A 19,695-nucleotide genomic window follows, 5' to 3' on the forward strand; every position below is an offset into this window, starting at 1 on the left:
AGGAACAGAGAAGGGTCCATGATGATTGAAGGAAAACAGCCCCCCTTCTGATTGAGCCATTGCTCCATGGAGGGCTGGCGTCTTCCTCTCTCTCTCTCTCTCTCTCACACACAAACACACACACACACACACACACACACTATCCACCCCTGCCTAGCTGCTGAAAACTGTCGCTCCACATCCTCGGTCTCAAGATGTGTATTGATATTCTCAGGGGCACTACTTGGTGGGGCCTGGAATTTCTTTCACTGTCAGAGATGTCTCCAAGTATCTGCCTACCTCCTAATGCTCACCGTGTCATGATGCCCTCCAATTCTACAAACACTTTTGAGCATCTCATATGCAGCCAGGCACTGCGCTAGGCGCTGGGGATGGGTAGGACATCCTCACTGCCAATGTCATGGTGAATGCTTCCGTAGGGGAATTAACAGTCACCTGGGCTCACTGAAGAAGAACTGCTTACCATGCAGGGTGGCGGTTGGCCAGGAAGAGTTTCTCAGAGTCTTGACTTTGACTTGAATCTTGAAGGCTAAAGGAGAGGTCACCATGAAGGGGAGGGGAATGTGGCACGGACAGGCACCGCATAGGCAAAGGCAGGGGTGTAAGATGAAGTCTGGGTTATTGGGGGGAATTTCAAGTAGCTCATGTGGCTGGAGTTTCGATAGGAACAGAGGTTATAGAAGGGGAGATGAGGCTGGAGGGGTAGGATGGGATCAGTTCATGCGGGGCTTAGCTCTAGTCCGCTCCTTTTTTCAGAAAGATGAACCTGTTCCCCACATCCAAGTCATCACCCTGGAGGGCACAGACTATTTATCTGGAATTCTGAAACTGATATCCTCTGGTCAATAGCAGGGGGTCATTTGTGTGGGGAGGAAGCAGCATACTCGTAATCTCTGTCAACCCCCCCAAAGCCACCCCAAGTAAACACCAATTGACATAAAGCCCATGAGCCTACCGTGCTTAAAAACAATCCTCCAGCCCTGCTTCTAACAGGTCTGTTCCCCCACATGGCTCCACTTTTAGAGAAATTGTGGAGCTGCCAACTCAGTAGGTTTGGCCTGTCCCTGGGCTCCTACTGCCATGGCTCACCAACCCTCTGCAACCCTTTCCCCAAGTACTCCCCTGAATTCCCCACTCTCTCTGGACCCAGATTTTCCTGGAGACTCAGCCCCCCTTGTCAGTCTCCTGTCCCCGAGTCTCGTTCTTGCTGGGCCTCAGATTCCTCTCCAGTCCCATAAGTTCATGTTGTTGAAGTTAGGTCATGCCTAAGGATCATAATACACATTTCCAAACCCCACTCTGCAGCCTCCGGCTTAGCTTTGCCCCATCGATAGATAAGCCATATGTGCTTGACGTCAGAGAGCTGGGGAGGGCCTGGTGTATCTCAGCCACCATTCATTAATCATCCTTTTGTCAGGCATCGGGGTTGCCAAGAAGAAGGCTTAGCCCCTATCCTCAAGGAGCGTCCAGCATAGTAGGAAAGGCCGCACCACCTATCACAGTCAGTGCTGTGATTGAGATGAGTTCAGGGTGCAATGTGAATATAAGGACAGAGCCCTCCCGCCTGGGAGTATGGGACAATTGGTCAGGGAGGATCCTACCTACGATACTGTCTGAGCAGGGTCTGGACGGCAGGCCAGGTTTCAGCCTGGAGAAGGAGGGCAGGATAGTGAGGGGTAGGCACAGCAGTGAATACCAGAACCAAGTTTGCAAAAATTAAACCTCGCACCAGAGTCTACCCCATTTCCTTTTTCAATGGAGTTACCAATCAGAGAAATTTTTGCCCGAGTTTTGAATGGTAGTGAAATGAAATTCAAATGAGAGTCAATGTGGATAGGCCGGGGAAATGTGGAGCCTACAGTAATGCGGCTAGATATGTGGGTAGATGTTGACTCCATCATTCCTCACATTGAGGGATAGGTGAAGATTGCTGGGATCTACAGTAGCCCATGAGCCAGGGCTGGCACCTTCACAAGACTTCTCACAATTTGGATGAAGTCAGAAAAAGCATTTTTATCAAATTTTCACATGACATAGGATTGGAGGAATAAATAATAAAAACTGGATGATAGAAGCAAGATATAAGCTGATCTAGATAAATTGAGGTTTAATAGAGATAAGTGAAAAGGTCTTGCATCTTGGTCCAAAATAAGTAATAATTAAAGGATGAGGGATACTTGCTTTGATAGCAGTTTGTGTGAAATGACTTTATTTGGGCAGAGTGTTGCGGGGAGGTATAGAGACTGGTGAAAAGGGAGATCCTGGTAACTACTGGTTTGAAATAAACTAACAATGCAAACTTCTAAAAGGCCTAGTGCCATCTTGGACAGGATCCAGGGCCTCGAACGGGAAGGGTAACGGTGTACTCCAAGCTATGCAGATTGTTTAATGCTGCTGCCCTGTTTTAGATGGCTTGTTACAACTCAGCAGCATGTCTAGGAGAAGGTGACCTGAATGGAGATAAATACAACCCAGGAGGAGTACTTGAGATGCTGGAGAAAGTCTGGCCATGTTCAACTGTTTATAAGATTATTGGGTAAGAGAGGGATACAGTTGTTCTGTGTTTGCATTAATCATAGCAGGTTAACTGCAGGAACAACCTCAAAACAGTAAGTGAAATTTTGTTCATGTCAAGCAGGACTCAAATACACAAGGTCACGCAGGGCCCTAGGATCCTACCATCATGGAGCTCCAGTATAGAGATCCTTCCTCTTTCTCATTCAGCCAATAGATAGGAGAGGGAAAAAATGTGGAGGATTGCACAGGGCTTTTCAGGGCAATGTCTGGAAGAGGGCAAGCACCATTCTGTCCACATTCCATTGATGAGAACCCAGTCACATGATCACATCTGACAACAAAGGAGGCTGGAAAATGTAATCTAACTATATGTCCAGGAGAAAAAGGCTATGGGTGTGGGCTTTAGAGATGTGGACTTGGAAGAGACTGCCTCAGGAGTGACAAGAGTTCAGAGTTTAATGTATTCACATGAAGACTTGCACATAAATAATGTAGACTTTGCAGCATTATTCATAAAAACCAAAGGTTAGTTATTGACTAAATGCCCATCGACTGGTGAAATCTGGTATATCTATACAATGAAATACTACTCATCAGTAACAAGGATTGGGCTACCAACACATGCTACTACGTGGATGGACCTCAACAATGTTATGGAGATATTTGATAAATTGAGTAATATCTCTATGATATTTATGTGAAATATCCAAAAAAGGCAAAGCTATAGAGACAAAGAAGATCCCAGGGACATGGATGGGAGAAGGGGGAGGGAAGTTAACAGTAAGTGGGCACAAGAGATCTTACTGCGGTGATAAAAATGTTCTAAAACTGAGTGATGGTGGTGCTTGTACAACTTGGTAGATTTGCTAAAAAATAATTGAATTCTTCATGGGAAAATGGTGAATTATATTACGTATTAATATGCCTCAATAATTTTTTTGAGTTAAGTGTTTTGGGCTTTGAGGTTGAGGGAAGGAGAATAATCCTGCAAAGGAAATAAGACTATCCAAAGTGGAAAAAGGAAGTGGTACAGAATCCAAGGAAGGAGAAGATTTAAAAAAGGGATGCATGGCAACTCTAATCAAAGTTACTGAAATGTCACATCAAATGGAAAGTCGATAGCATTGTCTCTGCCACAGCAGAGTTCACAGTGTTGTTCCAGGTCCAGGATCAGGTACAAGATAAAACACAGATTTCCACTGGCAATAGATGCAACTTTTGGAGTTGTCCAACAGTAAGATAGGTCCCATTGTTGAGTAATGAAAGACAGGCTGGATGGGCATTGCAGAAAGGATTTCTACGTGGGAGGAAGACCTCTAAGGAGGGCCGGAGTCTGTGAAGTGTCCAGGGTTTTCCAAAGATTTGATTACTTCCTTTCGCCCAAGGCCTCCTCTCCACTCTTGGCCTTGGGGTCCTCATCTCAGACACTGGGAGCTGCCTGTTGGGAAAGCAGAGTGGCTCTGCCTCCTGAAACCCTAGGCATCCTACAGCCACGGAGGGCTGCTTGGAGCCACGAGCTAGCTCAGGGGTCAGGAGTCTGTACAACAGCAGATTTCACCAACGTCAATGCAGAGACCTGAGTGATCCTGGGAGGCCAGGGGAAAATAGGCTGAAGAGCAAGAGAGATGACACGAGAGGATTAGTGCTCATTTTAAATCACACTTGTCCACCATCCCCCCAGAGTTCAGACATGGGAGGGAGAGAATGCAAGATGAAGTTCATAGTAGCCATGTGGAGGTTTCCTGAGATAGAAGAAGAGGAGGAGATGAAACACAAATGTAAATGCACATCTTCTGAGGGGCAAAAGGGAGCTGGGGACCCACCATGCGAGTGGATTAGAAGAATTTAATGTAGCTTTCTTAATTGGAGCTTTGTTTGATGCCCCATCTTCGTCACCTGTCAGAAATGGCCACCATGGTGTAAAACTAAAATACAACATCTAGAAGTTGGACGAATCTTTTTTTCAAAGACTTGGAAAGCTGTGTGAAGCTTCTGGATGGCCCGAGTAGCCATGGTCATGACCGAAGCTGCTGGCATTGCTCCAGCCTGAACTCAGATTCCATGGCAAAGGGGAAGGAATCCTTCTTAGTTCCTAAGTGGACCTGACAAGCTATGGGGCCACCTGATCACCAAAACAGACACTGAAGAGACAATTCATTCATCCGGAAAACACTTGTTGGGCATCTTTGATGTGTCAAGCCCCCTCAGAGAGTTGAAGTCTGTTCATTCTGAGGTACAAGGAGGCCTGCCCCACAGTTCCGGGGAGTATTCCAACTCAGGTGGGTAACAGAGCTGGAGAAAGGTGAGCATGCTTCCGAACCTGCCTCACAGAATCAAACCCATAAGTCTTTCTTGTCTCTAGACAAGAACCACAGCTGGAAGAAGTGAGGAGGAAGGAGGGGACAGCACCAGAAGCCCAGGTCTGCTGCGAGTGGTGGCTCTCAAACTTTGTAAGCACAGCTCATCGGAAGAAGGACATCCTACAACATGGTTCACCACACAGGGGCAAACATCTATACCTGGAGCAACTTACCCTGGCTACGTACAATGTGCTCTCATTTTTTTCTCTTTTGGAATGCTGGTGTGACTCACTACATTGATTTCAGAACCCACAGATGTATTTCAGCGCTCACCTAGGCTAGAGGTATATATGGGCTCCCCCACCATGGTCTTGAAGAAGTCGGATAACTCAGCCAATCAAGGGGGCGAGTTGTTTAGAAGCGACTGGGATGGTCCATGGATTATGCCCCAGAAGAAAGGTCTTCAGCCCCTCAGCCTGGAGAAAAAGGAGTCAAAGGAGGATTCTATCAGGTCTTCATATGTATTAAGATGTTTGTTTAGTGTAGAGACGTGGTAAGGATTTATTCTTCATGCTTGCTGAGGACAGTGTGAAGGGAAGTTCAGATGTCAGTTTAATAAGGATTTGTAGGTGAATACATGTGGGGAGAAAAGGCAGCAAGAGATTTACACACTAAAAAAGGTTCGTGTGACCTTCTTCCTGTTAAAGGCAAGGGAAAGGCAGAGGTCCTTAAAGGCTGGTTAAATTCTTGTCAATCTGGAATGGTTTTAATGTTTTTTCCAGAAGATGGGGAGGGGCTACATGGCTTGAGGTGGTCTCTTCCAGCCCTTAGCTGTCATGACCTCTCAGTTCGCCCCAACAAAACCTGTCCAAGGACTTTCACCCTGGCTCGGTGCTGGCTGCGGAAGGTGGGGGCTAGAGCCCTAGGATACCTGAGCAGCAAGGCCTCCCTGTTTCCAGACTGGAAAGAGAGCCAGGCCAGGGCAAGTCAGAGAGAGAGGACCCGCGGGGGTGGGCGAGGGGAGGAGGGCTGCATGCTGCGTGCCAAGCGTTGGGGCAGGGGCACGGGAAGGGGCCCCCAGCAGGCCGAGAGCTCAGTGGTGGGCGGGAGACCGGGCTGGCTCTTGTTGTACCTGCACTAATGAGCTGGAAGCGGGCCGAAGCAGCCCAGTGTGTGAAGGCCAGCAAAGGGAAGGCCCTCCCCATGCCAGCTGGACAGGAGAGGACCGAGCGGGGTGGGAGCAAAGCCCGCCCCCCCTCCACACCCCGAATTCTCAAGCTGGAGGCTAGGACTTCCAGGACAAGGGACTTGGGAGGTCAGGGCAAATCAGCTGAGGCCGGAATGAGGACTCCTGGGGGAAAGGGGGTTAGAAAGATGCCAAAGGTCGGTGGCATAGGGGGGAGAGAGGGCCAAGGGGCTGCTGAGGCACCCTGCCAACCCTGCGGAGGGTAAAGGCCCCGGGGGGTTGCCGGCTGTAGTCACAGACCCCAAGGAGAGAAACTGAGCAGAGGCAGAGCCTGTAAGGTCGACTGACTTAATAAGGGCGAGCAGAATGGATGAGTCCGCCCAACCCTGCCAGGGCGGCAGAAACCGCCACAAGTGTTCACAGACTGTAAACACCAAGAGGGACGGGGCTCGTCTGGGTCTGCAGGGACCTGGCTAGGCCCGGCAGGGGAGGAGCAGGGCCAAGACGGAGGCCTGAGCCTGGCGCTCTCTGCAGTGAACTGTCCAGAGGCCCAGGAGGAAGGGTCACTCTGGGCGCTCCACAGCCAGCTCACAAAGCCCCACTCGAGCCAAGAGCTGGGCACAGCCCCAGACGAGTCACTCCGGCAGGGGTCCAGGATCCAGGAACTCAATCCTGGCATTTCTGTTCGGACCCTAGGTGTGGCGCTAGAGTGTGGGGGAGCCCACTCTGCCTCCTAGTATCGGGGGGGCTGGGGCAGTGGGACAAATATTTATGGAGCATCCACATGAACCTTTCCTCTGATCCCTCCCAGTGGCTTCCATGGGGACCCTCACCCCTACTGGTATGGAAAAGTTCTACTAGAAGCAGAAGCCTGTGGGTCCAATCTGACCCGTGTGCTCCTTGTTCAGCACTGACTGCACAGAAATGAGGCTGTGACCAGGGACAAGTCACCTCTGTGTTGGGGTCCCAGTTTATCCACCTGCAACATGAGACCGAGCGAGCTCCGTTGCAATGATTTTCATTGGTCCTGCTTTTCCTTCAGCCTGCGGTTGCCATGGGAACAGCCCAAGTCAAAGGTGGACCCAGCGGGCAGGAGGTCACCCACTAGCCTGTGACTAAGGTAGGCTTTGTTCATTTGTCTGCCAAGCATCCCTCCTCTCACTGATTCTTTTTTTTTTTTTTTTTTTTAAGATTTTATTTATTTATTTGAGAGAGAGAGAATGAGAGAGAGTGAGTACATGAGAGGGAGGAGGGTCAGAGGGAGAAGCAGACTCCCTGCTGAGCAGGGAGCCTGATGCGGGACTCGATCCAGGGACTCCAGGATCATGACCTGAGCCGAAGGCAGTCGCTTAACCAACTGAGCCACCCAGGCGCCCCTCTCCTCTCACTGATTCTGATAACAGCATCCCTTTTCCTTTACAGAATTGCCCTTCTCTTTTCTAGATCATTCTAATGGGGCAGCCAACTGTAATACCTGCCATGGGGCACATGACCCAAACTGGCCAATCAGATTGTCTGTCATGATTTGACCCTGAAGCAGAGACACACAGTTATAACTGGATCATCCAATGGCAGCTTCCAAAAAAGACATACTCCAAGGAGTTCCTGGGGCTGAGCCCTGTCGCTGCCTAGATACCTTCTTAGTACCTACCTGTTTAATTCTTATTCCTATTTGGTTGCTCCTAAAATCTCTCTGGTAATTCCACTCTTTTTTTTTTTTTTTAATGTACAAAGTAGAGTTCTTGTTGTTGCTTGCAACCAAAGAACCCTGATTTATACACAAAGCAAGAGAGACAGGCCAGGTGGATTAGATGCTGGGCCCCTCCTCTCTGCAGGCCTCCCTCCTTTGTGGTCCCAGGGCAGTTGGCTGCAATAACACTTGGTTCGTGTAGGAGACATGGTGGGGTAGTGTCTTTTCGCTCGACAGGACTGCGAACATTAACAACTAAGGACATCTGTATTCCAGATACACCTGGTTCAGGGTCTTGCATGCTGTAGATGCTCAGTTTCATTGAATCAAGATCTAACAGCTCGAAGCAGGTAACTCCAGTGGGGACAAAACTTAACAAGTATCAGGGGATATGTGGAGGGCAGATATAATCAGCTGCTGAACAGAGCAAGGCTGGGATAAAGCAATTCCCAGTGCATGCAAGTGATGAGTGCTGGGGAGAAGTGGTCAGGGCTCATTTCAGGGTTTTGGGGAAGAACCACGCTGTCCCCCCAAATATCTCTTCCACCTCTTCACGAATACTTCTCATTCCTGAAACAAGAGGCAAAGGCACTCAGTTAACACTTAGATATAGAGCTGGAAATGCATCTACCCTGGGAGAGTGAAAACAATGTTTTCATTCACTCTGAAGTGTAAATGATGGGTGTAGACCTTCCCCAAGAATAGGCCTGGATAGGAGAAAGAGGGTTGGGAGCACAAAGGTTTTCAGGGTGTGGAAAGTGCAAACGAGTCTGCAGGTGGACCCAGAGGATGAGCACAGGCCAGGAAAGAAGGGCCAGTACAAGTGTATGGGATATACAACCCCTTTGGCGGCAAGTTCTGGAAGCTGACTCAGGCAAACTTAAGTGGGGAGAAAGTCCCCTGTATCTTTTGCATAAAGGAGGTGAAGGGAATTGGAGGAGGTGTTCAACAAGCCGGCCTGGGGAGCCAGGGGCCAGGGCGGCTCTGGGGGTCCGGGGCACAGGAGCCCATAGGCTGGCTGGCTTGGATGATTCCAAGCCAACTGTTTCCTGTGGTCAGTAGTCACCCCACCCCACATTCAAATTCCCCAGGAGAGAGTTTGATGAGTGTACCTGGGGTCCTGTGCCCACCCTTTGGGCGTGGGCAGGTGGGAGAGTCTCTATGACTGGCAGCCCCACCGGGAATGCCTGGAATGGGTGCAGCGGAGTTCCCCAAAGGAAAATTGAGTTTCCTTTATCTGAGGAAGGGAAGGGATTGGTGGGCGTCTGCACACAACAGATGTTCACTACACACGGCATGTTAATTTAGAGTGGAGGGAGATGAGTGGGGTGGGGTATGGGAATTGCCAGGACGCTCCAGAATCTGCCATAGGAGCCAAGATTCTGACGCCAGCCCTGAATTCCATCTCCCTCTCCCCCTATAAAAGCAAGCTCAGGGAAAGAACACTGTTTCTGTTCTTGACAGCTCGCTAGAATTGTCTCCTTAGCTTCCAGTCACGCTCGGCTCCTGCTAGAGTAATTACCACCCACCTGTTCTCCAGGCAAGACTTCACAGCCAGTGGACACACATCTGGCCTGTAAAAGACAAGCTTGGGAGTCTCCCAGGCTGCTTGGAACAGGCTGGGGACAGCACAGGGTCAGCCACTGATTCACAGGCAAGGAAACGGCTGGCCTGAGAGCCGCGGTCACTGTGTCCTGAGCGGCTGCACACCCCTTCCCTGCCAGGCAGCTTGATGGATGTGAGTCAGGTGTGTCCTGGGACAAGCAAAACCCCTGGGAGTCAATACTGGGCCCTGCCGTCTTCGTCCATCATCTGGCTGTCCTCCCCACCTCCCCCCCACACCCCCCACTTCTCCAGTGGTGAAGGAGGAGCTGTTACCCTACCTTTCTTAGGATTCCTTTATTTTTCTTCCCATTCCTGTCCACACCGCTCCCTTCTGAGCACCCCGGAAGTTAGGAGAAGTCCAGGTAAGGTTTTAATGGGAGAGCCAGAAATGTTTTGGTGGTGAAAGCAACTGCATCCACGTTTTAAAGATGTGAGTCCAGAACTGAATGGGCCCGAGGAGGCCTCGAGGCCAGTGGTTTTCAAACTTTCTAAAAAAATTCGCAAAAATCTTTGTGCAGTATTTCAGCATTCAACCAATATGTATTGGATACCTGCTGAATGCCAGGAGCTGTGCGGGAGGATTCAGCCGTGGTGATAGGGACATGATTTCCTGCCCCAGCGAGCTTGCCGTCTAGCAGGGGAGGCAGACAGTGAACAAATAATGAGGTCAATGGAGTGATAATGAGTCAATTGCAGTAGAGCGGTGTTAAGAGTTGCATGCAGCCAGGTGGCCTAATACGGACTTGGGGGCCCGTGTTGGGGAAGGCATCCCCAAAGAAGTGACATGTGAGCTGAGATCTGGCAGGAACATAGGAAAGAAGCAAAGACATGGGGAGAAGAGGGGTCGAGGCAGGAGATACTATGAGAAAAATCCCCGAGGTAGGAAAGCACTTACTGTGGGAGGAAATTGCCGATGGTCACCGTGGTGAAGCGGGGCAAGCCGGGAAGGGGAGCAAGAAGGCAAAGAGATGCAGGGACGGGAATGCCAGGGCCTCGTGGGCAGCTCAAGGACGAAAGCAGGAAACTGAGGGGCTGCTCTAGCTGAGAAGGGGCCGACGTCTTACTCCCTGCCAAACACACACACATGCATCCCCTTGCCTTGTGGCCAATGAGGCTTCTTGGGGGAACCACAGGGTTTATCAGAACACAGCTTGGCAACTACTAACCTGGCCCTCGTTGCCATTTGCAGATGAGAAGAGTGAGACTTGGCAGTCATCCACCCCCAGTGCCCTCTCTGTCAACTCTGGGCACCTCACCCAGCCTCCCTGGGGAGAGACTGGCCGGATAAGATCTGGGGACAAACTCTGAGAACACTGCACAACTTAATGTTGCAAGAAAGAGGGGGTGGTCTCAAGGGCCAGCCCAGGGTTTGACATGGAGGACAGGCCCTGAGGATGGGATTTTGCCCCTTGCCTGTCCTGGGGCCCTGTCTCCCCCCTATGCTGAGAGAGCCCCGGACACCCGGAGCCCCTCCCCATCACTCATCAAGAGGCACATGAAGGCTGCCTGCCAGGATAGCAGATCCCACTCGAGCTCCGGCCTCAACATTCCTCTCCACCCGGGGGTCAAGGTCAAGTGTGGGGTATTTTCCCAAGCCCTGGGGAATGGAGGCGCCTCCTGACATCTACAGTGACTGCCCCCAGCTAAAAGGGCAGCTACCGAGAAGTCAGTCTGGAAAGGAGAGCAGTCAGCCCACTCTCAAAGCAGAGCTACCAGGGGCAGGGGGCAGGGGAGGAGGGGCCTGAAACATATCACCATCTTTAGCCCAGAAAGCAGAAATATGAAGTTGGTGATAGGAAAGGGGGGTGCCTGGCAGGAGTCTGAGCCGAGACTGGGATTTTCCTGCCCCAACCCAGCTGGTCCTCATCTAACTAAACCCCGGGGTCTCGCTCTCTTGAGACCCTCACTGACTCATCTGCAGCTCCTGGGCAGAAGCCTGAAGACAGCAGCTGGACCAAGACCCCCCCAGCAAGGGCCAGGCAGGATAGGCATTACAGACCTCTTTGCAGCCCTGCAAGGGGACAAAGACCATAAGGTCGGGCTGGTGGAAAGGTTCTAAGGATGAAGGAAAAGGCAGAGGCAGTTCCCTCTGGGCCAGATCAGGAGTAGCCTTGAGAAAGAAGTCCCTTGGGGTCCAGAAGGTGGTCTCATCAGCCAAGGCTGGCCTGAGGCTAAATTGTGCCACAGTAGCCTCCTTCCATCCCGCTTCGCCCTCTGCCCCTTATCTGGACACGCTGCTTGTGAGCATCGGCACCTGCCATGCTGCCCTCCTCCCCCAGGAAGGCAAGTATAGAGGAACAAGAGAACAGGTGTCAGAGGGCCTGAATTCAAGTCCTAGCTGCTTCCCATTGTAACTGTGTGATGTTCAGCAAAAGATGGCAACTTCCCTGAGACCCCACTTCCCCTTCTGTAAAAATGGGACGAATAAAACCTACAGTAGGCCTGTAGAAACGCCCGAATGAGAAAATGCAAGTAAAGATCTTCGTTAGCTCTTGTTCAGTGAGCTACCGATACTGCTAACATGCATGACAGACAGAGAGGAGGGGGCAAATGGGGGAAGGACTGGAGGACATTCGAATTTTCAAGATGGGGGTCCTCGATCAGTTGGGGAGCTTCCAAAAGTTTCACACCTCATTTCCAAGCTAGAGGCTGGTCTGGATCGTGGGTTCTCTTATTCTCTATGATAAAGAAAATGGGGAAGAGGGAAGTCGGGTCTCACAACACGTGTCAGCCAAGAGCCTGGGCAGACAGTGTCTCCTCCAGAGGAAGGGCTGGTGTTCTCCGCTCCGTTGCCCTTTGGCAGCCACGTAGCTCCTGTTTTCCTCATTAAGGATGGCTGTAACCTGGTCCTCTTTACACGGCTGACACAAGGTCCAGAAAAATTCAGAGTCCCCAGACGGACAGCATCAGCTACTTTCAACAGCACCCCCTGGGTGGATCAACAAGGTGGGGCCAAACTTAGGGCAGCTTGCAGGGAGTCTGGACAGAGAGCACCGTCTCCTGGGAGTGGAATCCAGGACCCAGAGACTTCGCCGTGCGTCCAGCAATGCTAAGCATCATGGACACCATAAAATAGAAAAAGCTACTACGTGTTGTACACACACTATTGGCTTTGTGCTCAGCCCTAAAGTGTATTATCTCATTTAATTCACATAACAACCCTACGCAATTGATACCATTATGATTTCTATTGCAGAGATAGAGAAACTGAGGCACAGAGTAATTAAGTACCTCAACAAAGGGGCTTATATTCACTGGGGAGGCAAGACTATAGGTTAATACCTCCCATGTGAGAAGGGGAAAAAATATGAACTGTCCTCCACCATCCCACGTAGCCCACTTCTCAGGTTCCCTTCACCACCTACGCCACCCCAGTTTCCCTTGATTTCCAGCTGCCACTATGGAGGCTGGACTCAAGGGGTAGCTGTCACTCCCTGTCTAGGGATGGTCATGCTTATTTTCCAAGTTTAGGTAAGGCATGGTCAGATTTTTTCAAAAGGAGCTTATCTAGAAAACTTAGAAGAAAATAGAACAAAATGAAAATATAAAAAGCCAAGAATCTGGGAGGAGATGAATTTATAAAGCAGTTTTCACGTCCTAAGATAAGGAAAGTAATAAGAGCTAGTGGTTGTGCCAAGTATCAGACACTATGCTACGCTCTTGATATATGTTATTTTGTTTAATCCTCGAGGGTACCCACTGAGACAAATATTATATCCTCATTTCCCAAATAAGGAAGCAGATGCTCGGAGAGGTTAAGCAATTATCCAGGTCACACAGTTTGTAAGGAATGGAACAGGGGGTCAAATCAACCTTCACTCTTAACCACCTAAATAAAAGAGATGGGCGTGGTGGGTGTAACTCTCCCAGCCGCCGGCCTGAGCCACCTGGTCCTAAACTGAAGGGCTTCAGCTTGGCCTCACTGCTCCAGCTGATAAATGTTCAGCTATTGCACGGGAACGAATGTTCCTCCTGGACGAAGCGGGGAAAAGCCTTGGTGGATCTGTACCTTCCAGTTCTCTGTCTTCTCCCACTTAAGCAGACCAAAACAAAACAAAACAAAACAAACCAATAAATCAAAACCCTTGAATTTGCACTTGTCCTTCATTTCACATTACCCTCATGACATGATATAATTTCCATGACATTTCATTGGTTAATCATTGGGCAGAAGGTTCCTGAAGCACAGAGCTAATGTGAGTGAGCCCTTAACCCAGGGCCGGGCACATGACCAGTACTCGGCATGTTGTTGTTACAATGACTACCACTGAGAGACCTCTTTCTGGGACCACATCAGCAAGGTAGCCCTGACTCCCTTGGTAATAAGATAATATGAAATTGATTACTAATTGCATAGTTGATACCAACGGTTATTGATAAGTAATATTTACTGAGCAGTGCCACATGCCAGGTTTTAGACTATGTAGCTTGCTTGTCTCCATGGTCTCTTTTCATCTTCATAACAACTCAGAAAGGTAGAGAGTAGGGGCACCTACTCTCTAGGGTGGCTCAGTCGGTTAAGTGTCTGCTTCAGCTCAGGTCATGATCTCAGGGTCCTGGGATCGAGTCCTGCTTCGGGCTCTCTGCTCAGCGGGGAGTCTGCTTCTCCCTCTGCCTCTGTGTTCTCTCTCTCTCTCTCTCTCTCTCTCAAATAAATAAATAAATAAAATCTTAAAAAAAAAAGAAAGGTAGAAATTATTTTTATTACTTACCTCTTGCAGACAATGAAACTTAGGCCTGGAAATATTCAATAACTAGCCCAAGGTCACACAATTCCCCAATGGCACGTCTTGGGTTGGAACCTAGATAGCTACGTCCAGAACGTGCACGGCTAACCTCCATACTGCACGGCCTCTGATGATGAGTCTGACAAGAAGATTATGGGGCAGGGGTCAAAGAAGGAAAATATTGTTGTGTGCTGGGGTAGGGAGGGAAAGCATCCTGGAGGGGGGTGGGCCTGACTTGAAGGAAGGACAAGATGGGTAAAGCAAAAAAGAGGTAAGTTTTGGGCTGGAAGATGACCCCTGAAGTCTCAGGGGACCCACAAGTGGGGCATCAGGAGGCCCCCCATCCTTGGAACCCGAGGAATTGCTACCCCTCTAAGGCAGTGTCGTTTGGCTGTCCAACAAAGGACTCAGAGCTTGACCAGGAACCTATGGGGTCTCTGGCATCAGAATGGAGAGAGAGAGAATGGCAGTAGCTGTCCTGGGAGGCCCTGGGCATAGGGTTGGCCAGAGTCAGATGGACCCCCTGTCATCTCCACATGGACCGCAAGGTTTGCTTTGAGGAGGATGTTTTGCTTTGCTCTGACTGTGGTAGGGTTGCCCCAGCGAGTGTGGACACGGGCCCGCAAATCCGTACAAGTTCACAGAAATCTTAGGGAGGAGCTTGAGTTTCACTTTAGCCATAAAAATGTTGGGGCTGGGGTGAGGGTGGGGATTTCATCCAACGGGGCACACAAATACTTCCTTGCCTCGGAGCTGGTCAGAAGGCTAGCTCCAGGGAGAGAAGGGCCACTGCTGGCCCTCGGAGGTCTGGCCGGGGACATGTGCAACCCCAGACTCAGTCCTGGCTCTCACATGCACTGATGGAATTTCACTTAGCTCCAGCCTGGCCTGGCCCAGCAAGCCTGCAGCCAAAGGCAGCCTGGAAAGAAATGGCCAACCCTTCTGAGAAGCAGGCTGAGGCCAGAGAAGTGAAGAGCCTGGAGGATTCTTCTCGGAGCAAGCACCTGTGTGAGAAGCCCCCGGCTCCCATCACCCGTGTGTGTAGCCCTCATTGCACGCACAGTGCCCTTGCCGACTTCGGTTGTGGCCCTGGGTGTGCCTGTTTTGTTCTCCTATTACACTTCAAGTCGCTGGCACTCCAAGTGTGGCCCATAGACCAGCAGCAGCACCACTTAGGAGCTTGTTAGAAATGTTGACTCTCAGGGCGCCTGGGTGGCTCAGTCGTTAAATGTCTGCCTTCGGATCAGGTCATGATTCCAGGGTCCTGGGATCGAGCCCCGCATCGGGCTCCCTCCTTTGCGGGGAGCCGGCTTCTCCTTCTCCCTCTGCCGCTCCCCCTGCTTGTGCTCGCTTTCTCTCGTGCCCTCTCTCTCTCCGACAAATACATTAAAAATTAAAAAAAAAATGTTGACTCTCATCACAGAATGCTGGATACAGTAGTCCCCCGCTTATCTGCGAGGGAGACATCCCAAGAGTCCCAGTGGATACCTAAAACTGCAGATAGTATGGAGTGCTATATATACAAGTTTTTCCCTATACATACATACCTCTGATAAAGTGTAACTTACAAATTAGGCACAGTAAGGATGAACAACAGCAACTAATGATAAAACAGAACAATAGACTGTAATAAAAGTTATGTGAATGTGGTCTCTCTCTCAAAATATCTTATTGTCCTGTACTCGCGCTTCTTTGTGTGATGAGGGGAGAGGATAAAATGCCTTGGTGATGAGATGAAGTGAGGGGAATGATGCAGGCATTCGATACGGCGTTAGGCTGCTAGTAACCATCTGATGATATGGACAAAGGAGGCTCATCTGCTCCTGGACCTGATCGTGGTTGACCTTGGGTAACCGAAACCACAGAAAGTGAAACCGTGACTAAGGGGGCATTACAAGATCCCCAGTCATTTTGAATGCCACATTACGGTTTGAAAAACACTACTACTTAGAAGCAAGAGTTATCTATGGCAAAGTTATCTTTGTACAAGTAAGCTTTTGTATCCCAGCTGCTTGGTAGTAAGTAGGTACTCAATAAATATATGTTTTAACTTCTTATTTTGAAATAATTTTAGACATAGAAAAGTCACAAAAAGAGTACCAGGGTCCCATATACCCTTTCCCAGCTTCCTCTCATGTTAACAGCTCAGAGCACCAAAGTGCAATTACCAACTCAACATGGGTAAATGAACTAAACCAGAGTTCCTTTTCACATTTCATCATTTCTCTCCTAATGTCTTTTTTCTATCCTGGGACCCCTTGTGGCATTTAGTTGTGGAGTCTCCTTAGTCTCTTTTGATCCATGACAGTTCATTCTGTCCCTTTCTTGCTAATGAGTACTCTTCTAATGAGTACTCCTCAGTTATGTTTTAGTCTGTCAACTTGAGTATGTCTGAAGTTTTCTTGTGATTAGATTGAAGTTAGGCATTTTTGGCATGAATACCACAGAAGTGATGCTGTGCCCTTATCTCCTGTGGACACGTCTTATTCCTGTGATGTTAAACTTGGTCTCTTTGTTAAGCTCATGTTTTCTGGGCTTTGCCACTGTTTCTCTACTGTAAAATTACTACTATCCTTCCATTTGCAATTAGTAAGTATTTGGGGCAGGGTGGAAGAGGGAAATTTTTTTTTTTTTGAGACTCTGCAAATATTGTGATTCTCCTTAGAAACTTCTTCTCAACTAATTTTAGCATCCATCACTGGTGAATTTTGCCTACAACAATTATTGCTGTTGTGCTTGCTTGATGGTGGTTTTGTATTTCCCTCATTCTGTATTTATTAATTGGAATTCTTCTATAAAGAAGAGCTGCTGCTTCTTTAGAGTTCTTCCCCATTTTTCTAAAAAAAAAATATATATATATATATGTATATATATTTTTTTACTCAGGAAAGACTCATAGCTATTTTATTCTATGGGTTATAATTCAGTATTATTATTATCTTATTTTGTTCTTCAAGTTGTTCCATCCACTGGGAGCTCCCACAAGTTGGCGCCTTGTCCTTTTGCCATGCCCCGTCCTTTTCCAATCACTTCCTTATTTTCTGTCACCACAAGATGTTTCAGACTCATTTGGTTCAGTAAATATTTTCAAATGACAGAATGGTGGAATGAAAAAGAAGGTGCGTGTATAGAAACTCAGCCCCTAGTTGTGACTCTCCAACTAGGAGCTCTATCTAATTCAATTTTCAGCTGGAGGGAAGAATGGGAGATGCTCCTACGACTCACAGAATCACTCACTTCCACTGCCCTTTGAAGGTCAAGGAGAGCAGGAGAAACTTTTAACCTGAAGGCAGAAGAAACAATATCTCTGGAGATTGCAGGCCGGGTAATTGGTCTGCCTGAAAGTCCAATGCGGGGACTTCACCTCTACAAGCAGCGAGAGGTGGTGCTTAAGAGCACACTTGCTGGAGCCAGATGCCTGGCTAGTTCTGCTACTTACTGTGAAAATGCCCTGTGCCTCAGTTTCCCCATCGGTAAAATACAGGTAATAATAACAGCACTTGCCATGATGTTGTGTAATGACTGAATGACTTTAAATGTTTAAATTGCTTAGAACGATCTCTGACACACGTAAACATTCAACAATCATTAGCTGGGGGTCTCACATTTGCAGCAATTAACACAGCCTGCTGAATTCATTCTGCAATTATCTATTGAGCACTGTAGCATGCATTGCTGTGAGCGGGTTCCAAAAGTGAACAAAAGACGAAGTCACTGTTCTCCTGGAGCTAGAGTAAAAAGAGCCTAATGCTATAAGAGTGCAATACTTTTTAAGACGGTGGGGGGGGGATGGGAACGGCTGTTTTCACCATCCACCAAAACCATTCACCCTCTCCTGGTGAAAAGTATTCATTTTCCTCTGGGGAGCCACCTCGTGGTATGATGGGATTGACGTCTTAGCAATCAAGACATTGTACTGTCCTAGTGACCGTGATTGGTTCAGGCAAAGACACACGACCCAATCAGAACCAGGGAGATTTTTGTGCTAGGGCTCCTATTGGTCAGAACCTCTGAACTAAGAGCTGAGGCGGGGTGGAGATGGCCTCATCAACCCTTATGCCCAAGCACCTCTTTCTGAGGCAAGTCTGGCTGAATTCCCAGGCCTCAGTCTTGCCTTTTGCGACCCTGCCTCCTCTCCAGCCCGACTGAGGGACGCTGCCCAGTCTCTGATAGCCAGAGAGAGACCACCATGCAACCTCAGGAGTCACACTGAAGCTCACAGCCTAGAAGACCCCCTTTTCATTACCTAATTTGTCTCCAGGGTCTTTCTTAAACCTAGGCCTGGGCAGCTGGCTCAAAAATGTTTGAGCTCTCCCACCTCCGTGTCCTAGTAGAAGCCATGTCCTAAGGGTGGACCGAAAGAACTCAAACTGCTACTTCCTTTGAGAAGATTTCCGTCTCCAAATTCTAGGGAATTCACTGTCTCCACCACTACACTAACATTCCTTGTACTGTCCTCTAACCCCTGGTGTGTTAGCTTCTGCTCAGTGTATGATTTGCCTCTTTGACGGATTGCTGTCTTAGCTCAGGCTACCATAACAAAATGTCCTAGACTGGGTGGCTTAAACAACGGAAATTTACTTCTCACAGTCTAGAGGCTGGAAAGTTCAAGATCAAGGGGGCCAGCAGATTCAGTGTCTGGTGAGAGCCTTCTTGGTTTGCTGTGTTCTCACATGGCAGAGTGGGAGCAAGCTCTGGTCTCTTCCTTTTCTTATAAGGACACTGATCTCATCATGGGCCCCAACCTTCATGACCTTCTCTAAACCTAATTTGCTCTCAAACTCCACCTCCAAGCCCCGTCACACTGGGGATTAGGGCTTCAACATATGAATTTGAGGGGGGACACAAACATTCAGTCCACAGCAACTGTAAGCCTAGCATGGTGCTCTATGAACACTGAATGAAGAAATCAGTGGTTAAATAAAAGAATTATTGAATGGATGGTGAAATGAGTGAATGAATGAATAAATCAGTAGACTAATAAGGAGAGGCAGTAACAGGACAGGAATGGAGTGGCAGAAGGATCAAAATGCCCTACAGGGGGTGGGGCTTGGGCCCAGGGAAGAGAGGAGCAGGGAAAGGAGACAGGCAGGAGATGGGGCAGACACCATGGCAGAATGGCAGGAGAGAGACAGATGCCATCTGATGTCCCAGTGTTTACATTAAAACCTGGAGCTTGGGCCTTTTACAGAGATTGTTCATTAGCATTTTAAAACTTTTTTTTTTTTATATAAGTGCCATTTGTCAAGGACATTGTGCATGTTGCTTTGACATGGCCAGTCTTGATGGCTGAGGGCTCTGCTCTGGCTTATCCCTCCCCCAGATGTGGGAAGGACAAGCTGGTCATATCGCCAGCACACCAGGTGCAGCCTCTGGGGAAGGGCCTGGGAGGGCCGGTGGACTTGAGGTGCCTCCTGAGAGCCCTTTGGCGAGGACGCGAAGTCCTCTCCGGGGCAGAGCCAAAGGGCTGCCGTCTCTCCTCCAGAGGCTCCCCTTCTCTGCCTTCTGCACCCACTCCCCACCCCTGGTTCCACTCTGGCACGGCTTGTGCCTGTGGGGCCCCACAGGACCCAGAAGAGCTGCAGATGTCTGCGCGGATTTGCAGCTACGAATGAAAAGCCAAGGTTTGTTTTGAATGGATTGTGGGTCTGGAGAGAAAGCCTGGGGATG

The 19,695-nt window shown here is 49.0% G+C and overlaps 1 long non-coding RNA gene across 1 annotated transcript; it reads right to left on the reverse strand.

The window, feature by feature from the left end:
* Window positions 1–2,092: 2,092 nt before the first annotated feature.
* On the reverse strand, window positions 2,093–5,756 carry LOC144378869 (uncharacterized). Its single transcript, XR_013440783.1, has 2 exons — window positions 5,151–5,756; window positions 2,093–4,126 (listed from the first exon to the last, which is right to left on the reverse strand). It is a non-coding gene; the product is annotated as an uncharacterized LOC144378869 (long non-coding RNA).
* Window positions 5,757–19,695: the final 13,939 nt, after the last annotated feature.

The sequence above is a fragment of the Halichoerus grypus genome, chromosome 8 (assembly GCF_964656455.1).
Source record: "Halichoerus grypus chromosome 8, mHalGry1.hap1.1, whole genome shotgun sequence".
NCBI classification, from domain to species: domain Eukaryota; kingdom Metazoa; phylum Chordata; class Mammalia; order Carnivora; family Phocidae; genus Halichoerus; species Halichoerus grypus.